The sequence below is a fragment of the Amblyomma mixtum genome, chromosome 2, assembly GCF_055824585.1.
Source record: "Amblyomma mixtum isolate Tamu chromosome 2, ASM5582458v1, whole genome shotgun sequence".
Classification (NCBI taxonomy): domain Eukaryota; kingdom Metazoa; phylum Arthropoda; class Arachnida; order Ixodida; family Ixodidae; genus Amblyomma; species Amblyomma mixtum.
The window spans coordinates 233,499,579-233,506,778 of record NC_143013.1 but is presented as its reverse complement, the minus strand read 5'-3'; the positions used below and the strand labels follow the sequence as shown (position 1 = coordinate 233,506,778).

The window sequence follows — 7,200 nt, the reverse complement described above, 5'->3', positions numbered from 1 at the left end:
TATGGTAGGGCGAGAGCGAATTGATCTATAACTCGAAGTGGGAACAGTGTTTGACCAAATATTTAGGGGAATCCCCCAAGGTGGAGTAGATTTGTAATAAGGGAGTAATTACTCATTGACGTCCACCCGAGCGCAGCCATACGGCCACAAAGGAAAGCTATACAGCTTTCACAGAAACTTCGTAGTTAAAGAAAAATTCGTCCTGGTCCGGGGTTCGAACCCGGGACCACCGCTACACCGGAGCAGTCGCTCTACCAATTGAGCTAACCGGGACGGCAAGCTTATGGTAGGGCGAGAGCGAATTGATCTATAACTCGAAGTGGGAACAGTGTTTGACCAAATATTTAGGGGAATCCCCCAAGGTGGAGTAGATTTGTAATAAGGGAGTAATTACTCATTGACGTCCACCCGAGCGCAGCCATACGGCCACAAAGGAAAGCTATACAGCTTTCACAGAAACTTCGTAGTTAAAGAAAAATTCGTCCTGGTCCGGGGTTCGAACCCGGGACCACCGCTACACCGGAGCAGTCGCTCTACCAATTGAGCTAACCGGGACGGCAAGCTTATGGTAGGGCGAGAGCGAATTGATCTATAACTCGAAGTGGGAACAGTGTTTGACCAAATATTTAGGGGAATCCCCCAAGGTGGAGTAGATTTGTAATAAGGGAGTAATTACTCATTGACGTCCACCCGAGCGCAGCCATACGGCCACAAAGGAAAGCTATACAGCTTTCACAGAAACTTCGTAGTTAAAGAAAACTTCGTCCTGGTCCGGGGTTCGAACCCGGGACCACCGCTACCCCGGAGCAGTCGCTCTACCAATTGAGCTAACCGGGACGGCAAGCTTATGGTAGGGCGAGAGCGAATTGATCTATAACTCGAAGTGGGAACAGTGTTTGACCAAATATTTAGGGGAATCCCCCAAGGTGGAGTAGATTTGTTATAAGGGAGTAATTACTCATTGACGTCCACCCGAGCGCAGCCATACGGCCACAAAGGAAAGCTATACAGCTTTCACAGAAACTTCGTAGTTAAAGAAAAATTCGTCCTGGTCCGGGGTTCGAACCCGGGACCACCGCTACACCGGAGCAGTCGCTCTACCAATTGAGCTAACCGGGACGGCAAGCTTATGGTAGGGCGAGAGCGAATTGATCTATAACTCGAAGTGGGAACAGTGTTTGACCAAATATTTAGGGGAATCCCCCAAGGTGGAGTAGATTTGTAATAAGGGAGTAATTACTCATTGACGTCCACCCGAGCGCAGCCATACGGCCACAAAGGAAAGCTATACAGCTTTCACAGAAACTTCGTAGTTAAAGAAAAATTCGTCCTGGTCCGGGGTTCGAACCCGGGACCACCGCTACACCGGAGCAGTCGCTCTACCAATTGAGCTGACCGGGACGGGAAGCTTATGGTAGGGCGAGAGCGAATTGATCTATAACTCGAAGTGGGAACAGTGTTTGACCAAATATTTAGGGGAATCCCCCAAGGTGGAGTAGATTTGTAATAAGGGAGTAATTACTCATTGACGTCCACCCGAGCGCAGCCATACGGCCACAAAGGAAAGCTATACAGCTTTCACAGAAACTTCGTAGTTAAAGAAAAATTCGTCCTGGTCCGGGGTTCGAACCCGGGACCACCGCTACACCGGAGCAGTCGCTCTACCAATTGAGCTGACCGGGACGGCAAGCTTATGGTAGGGCGAGAGCGAATTGATCTATAACTCGAAGTGGGAACAGTGTTTGACCAAATATTTAGGGGAATCCCCCAAGGTGGAGTAGATTTGTAATAAGGGAGTAATTACTCATTGACGTCCACCCGAGCGCAGCCATACGGCCACAAAGGAAAGCTATACAGCTTTCACAGAAACTTCGTAGTTAAAGAAAAATTCGTCCTGGTCCGGGGTTCGAACCCGGGACCACCGCTACACCGGAGCAGTCGCTCTACCAATTGAGCTAACCGGGACGGCAAGCTTATGGTAGGGCGAGAGCGAATTGATCTATAACTCGAAGTGGGAACAGTGTTTGACCAAATATTTAGGGGAATCCCCCAAGGTGGAGTAGATTTGTAATAAGGGAGTAATTACTCATTGACGTCCACCCGAGCGCAGCCATACGGCCACAAAGGAAAGCTATACAGCTTTCACAGAAACTTCGTAGTTAAAGAAAAATTCGTCCTGGTCCGGGGTTTGAACCCGGGACCACCGCTACACCGGAGCAGTCGCTCTACCAATTGAGCCGCTCTACCAAGTGGCCGTATGGCTGCGCTCGGGTGGACGTCAATGAGTAATTACTCCCTTATTACAAATCTACTCCACCTTGGGGGATTCCCCTAAATATTTGGTCAAACACTGTTCCCACTTCGAGTTATAGATCAATTCGCTCTCGCCCTACCATAAGCTTGCCGTCCCGGTTAGCTCAATTGGTAGAGCGACTGCTCCGGTGTAGCGGTGGTCCCGGGTTCGAACCCCGGACCAGGACGAATTTTTCTTTAACTACGAAGTTTCTGTGAAAGCTGTATAGCTTTCCTTTGTGGCCGTATGGCTGCGCTCGGGTGGACGTCAATGAGTAATTACTCCCTTATTACAAATCTACTCCACCTTGGGGGATTCCCCTAAATATTTGGTCAAACACTGTTCCCACTTCGAGTTATAGATCAATTCGCTCTCGCCCTACCATAAGCTTGCCGTCCCGGTTAGCTCAATTGGTAGAGCGACTGCTCCGGTGTAGCGGTGGTCCCGGGTTCGAACCCCGGACCAGGACGAATTTTTCTTTAACTACGAAGTTTCTGTGAAAGCTGTATAGCTTTCCTTTGTGGCCGTATGGCTGCGCTCGGGTGGACGTCAATGAGTAATTACTCCCTTATTACAAATCTACTCCACCTTGGGGGATTCCCCTAAATATTTGGTCAAACACTGTTCCCACTTCGAGTTATAGATCAATTCGCTCTCGCCCTACCATAAGCTTGCCGTCCCGGTTAGCTCAATTGGTAGAGCGACTGCTCCGGTGTAGCGGTGGTCCCGGGTTCGAACCCCGGACCAGGACGAATTTTTCTTTAACTACGAAGTTTCTGTGAAAGCTGTATAGCTTTCCTTTGTGGCCGTATGGCTGCGCTCGGGTGGACGTCAATGAGTAATTACTCCCTTATTACAAATCTACTCCACCTTGGGGGATTCCCCTAAATATTTGGTCAAACACTGTTCCCACTTCGAGTTATAGATCAATTCGCTCTCGCCCTACCATAAGCTTGCCGTCCCGGTTAGCTCAATTGGTAGAGCGACTGCTCCGGTGTAGCGGTGGTCCCGGGTTCGAACCCCGGACCAGGACGAATTTTTCTTTAACTACGAAGTTTCTGTGAAAGCTGTATAGCTTTCCTTTGTGGCCGTATGGCTGCGCTCGGGTGGACGTCAATGAGTAATTACTCCCTTATTACAAATCTACTCCACCTTGGGGGATTCCCCTAAATATTTGGTCAAACACTGTTCCCACTTCGAGTTATAGATCAATTCGCTCTCGCCCTACCATAAGCTTGCCGTCCCGGTTAGCTCAATTGGTAGAGCGACTGCTCCGGTGTAGCGGTGGTCCCGGGTTCGAACCCCGGACCAGGACGAATATTTCTTTAACTACGAAGTTTCTGTGAAAGCTGTATAGCTTTCCTTTGTGGCCGTATGGCTGCGCTCGGGTGGACGTCAATGAGTAATTACTCCCTTATTACAAATCTACTCCACCTTGGGGGATTCCCCTAAATATTTGGTCAAACACTGTTCCCACTTCGAGTTATAGATCAATTCCCTCTCGCCCTACCATAAGCTTGCCGTCCCGGTTAGCTCAATTGGTAGAGCGACTGCTCCGGTGTAGCGGTGGTCCCGGGTTCGAACCCCGGACCAGGACGAATTTTTCTTTAACTACGAAGTTTCTGTGAAAGCTGTATAGCTTTCCTTTGTGGCCGTATGGCTGCGCTCGGGTGGACGTCAATGAGTAATTACTCCCTTATTACAAATCTACTCCACCTTGGGGGATTCCCCTAAATATTTGGTCAAACACTGTTCCCACTTCGAGTTATAGATCAATTCGCTCTCGCCCTACCATAAGCTTGCCGTCCCGGTTAGCTCAATTGGTAGAGCGACTGCTCCGGTGTAGCGGTGGTCCCGGGTTCGAACCCCGGACCAGGACGAATTTTTATTTAACTACGAAGTTTCTGTGAAAGCTGTATAGCTTTCCTTTGTGGCCGTATGGCTGCGCTCGTTTGGACGTCAATGAGTAATTACTCCCTTATTACAAATCTACTCCACCTTGGGGGATTCCCCTAAATATTTGGTCAAACACTGTTCCCACTTCGAGTTATAGATCAATTCGCTCTCGCCCTACCATAAGCTTGCCGTCCCGGTTAGCTCAATTGGTAGAGCGACTGCTCCGGTGTAGCGGTGGTCCCGGGTTCGAACCCCGGACCAGGACGAATTTTTCTTTAACTACGAAGTTTCTGTGAAAGCTGTATAGCTTTCCTTTGTGGCCGTATGGCTGCGCTCGGGTGGACGTCAATGAGTAATTACTCCCTTATTACAAATCTACTCCACCTTGGGGGATTCCCCTAAATATTTGGTCAAACACTGTTCCCACTTCGAGTTATAGATCAATTCGCTCTCGCCCTACCATAAGCTTGCCGTCCCGGTTAGCTCAATTGGTAGAGCGACTGCTCCGGTGTAGCGGTGGTCCCGGGTTCGAACCCCGGACCAGGACGAATTTTTCTTTAACTACGAAGTTTCTGTGAAAGCTGTATAGCTTTCCTTTGTGGCCGTATGGCTGCGCTCGGGTGGACGTCAATGAGTAATTACTCCCTTATTACAAATCTACTCCACCTTGGGGGATTCCCCTAAATATTTGGTCAAACACTGTTCCCACTTCGAGTTATAGATCAATTCGCTCTCGCCCTACCATAAGCTTGCCGTCCCGGTTAGCTCAATTGGTAGAGCGACTGCTCCGGTGTAGCGGTGGTCCCGGGTTCGAACCCCGGACCAGGACGAATTTTTCTTTAACTACGAAGTTTCTGTGAAAGCTGTATAGCTTTCCTTTGTGGCCGTATGGCTGCGCTCGGGTGGACGTCAATGAGTAATTACTCCCTTATTACAAATCTACTCCACCTTGGGGGATTCCCCTAAATATTTGGTCAAACACTGTTCCCACTTCGAGTTATAGATCAATTCGCTCTCGCCCTACCATAAGCTTGCCGTCCCGGTTAGCTCAATTGGTAGAGCGACTGCTCCGGTGTAGCGGTGGTCCCGGGTTCGAACCCCGGACCAGGACGAATATTTCTTTAACTACGAAGTTTCTGTGAAAGCTGTATAGCTTTCCTTTGTGGCCGTATGGCTGCGCTCGGGTGGACGTCAATGAGTAATTACTCCCTTATTACAAATCTACTCCACCTTGGGGGATTCCCCTAAATATTTGGTCAAACACTGTTCCCACTTCGAGTTATAGATCAATTCCCTCTCGCCCTACCATAAGCTTGCCGTCCCGGTTAGCTCAATTGGTAGAGCGACTGCTCCGGTGTAGCGGTGGTCCCGGGTTCGAACCCCGGACCAGGACGAATTTTTCTTTAACTACGAAGTTTCTGTGAAAGCTGTATAGCTTTCCTTTGTGGCCGTATGGCTGCGCTCGGGTGGACGTCAATGAGTAATTACTCCCTTATTACAAATCTACTCCACCTTGGGGGATTCCCCTAAATATTTGGTCAAACACTGTTCCCACTTCGAGTTATAGATCAATTCGCTCTCGCCCTACCATAAGCTTGCCGTCCCGGTTAGCTCAATTGGTAGAGCGACTGCTCCGGTGTAGCGGTGGTCCCGGGTTCGAACCCCGGACCAGGACGAATTTTTATTTAACTACGAAGTTTCTGTGAAAGCTGTATAGCTTTCCTTTGTGGCCGTATGGCTGCGCTCGTTTGGACGTCAATGAGTAATTACTCCCTTATTACAAATCTACTCCACCTTGGGGGATTCCCCTAAATATTTGGTCAAACACTGTTCCCACTTCGAGTTATAGATCAATTCGCTCTCGCCCTACCATAAGCTTGCCGTCCCGGTTAGCTCAATTGGTAGAGCGACTGCTCCGGTGTAGCGGTGGTCCCGGGTTCGAACCCCGGACCAGGACGAATTTTTCTTTAACTACGAAGTTTCTGTGAAAGCTGTATAGCTTTCTTTTGTGGCCGTATGGCTGCGCTCGGGTGGACGTCAATGAGTAATTACTCCCTTATTATCTCCCTCTGCCGGCACTACCAAGTTCCCCTTTGTGCGCTGAAGGTAAAGCCGATTGGTGGAGCCGTGTTTCACTCTCGTAAAAACTACCCTTTCCCAACCACGTGGAGAAGTACAAAATTTTAACCTATCACTTGCAGTGGTGAAGGCACTCCATCTTGGTACCTGTTGATCAAGGCTGTGTAACTTTTGCGAGCGCAATCCTGTGTTTTTGAATATGGGGATGAACGTGCAGCGCATTTTGGCCGGAGCCAGGGAGAAGTTACAAAAGATTCGGAAGAGCCGCAAAGATCTCGGCATCTACAAACGCCTGATGCTTAATCTCCTGTTTCAACAGTGGGCGTGGATCAACTCAAGCGACTCAGAAGACGACGGAGACGGAAAAGCCGAAAAAAGTGGCCGCTGCAATGGTACCGCCAAGAAATCCGCGATTCAGAATGCGCCCAAAGAGAACAGCAAGGTTGTCAATGGACTGCGAAACGACCCTGAAAGTAAGTACTAACCATCTAAACTCCTGATTTCCAGTGACTACTTCGGGCGGAACAACATAGCGTAGGGACCTCACTATATGTTTGTTAACGTTGTCTAATAATTTGGTTACAGTGCATTCACACAGCGATGTGTCAGTAATATTCTGTTCACGCGTAATTTGAGGGTGTGTTCATGCATGACGCACCGGGTGGCTCACGGCACGGGTATCTTCGTGCTCTTTCAACAATACCCCTCACGAACCTCTTGCGTTTCTAGCGGATGTTGCTATCGGTACGCAATATGTTAAGCTCAGTTCCCCGTGTACATACGTTACCTGCAGTAAAGCTGGGTGGTCTCTATGCTTGTCTTACGTGTTCAAGTTTTAACGCTGCATCCGACTCTCGCCGCCCCACGTTGCACGGCGGCATTTGCCGCTGCGCTGAGTTATCTTTAGCGCAAATTAACAAAAATTTCGTTTC

General features: G+C 49.1%; 1 non-coding gene across 1 annotated transcript; it reads right to left on the bottom strand.

Annotated features, from left to right (window-relative positions):
* Positions 1–763: 763 nt before the first annotated feature.
* On the bottom strand, positions 764–837 carry TRNAP-GGG (transfer RNA proline (anticodon GGG)). Its single transcript has one exon. It is a non-coding gene; the product is annotated as a tRNA-Pro (tRNA).
* Positions 838–7,200: the final 6,363 nt, after the last annotated feature.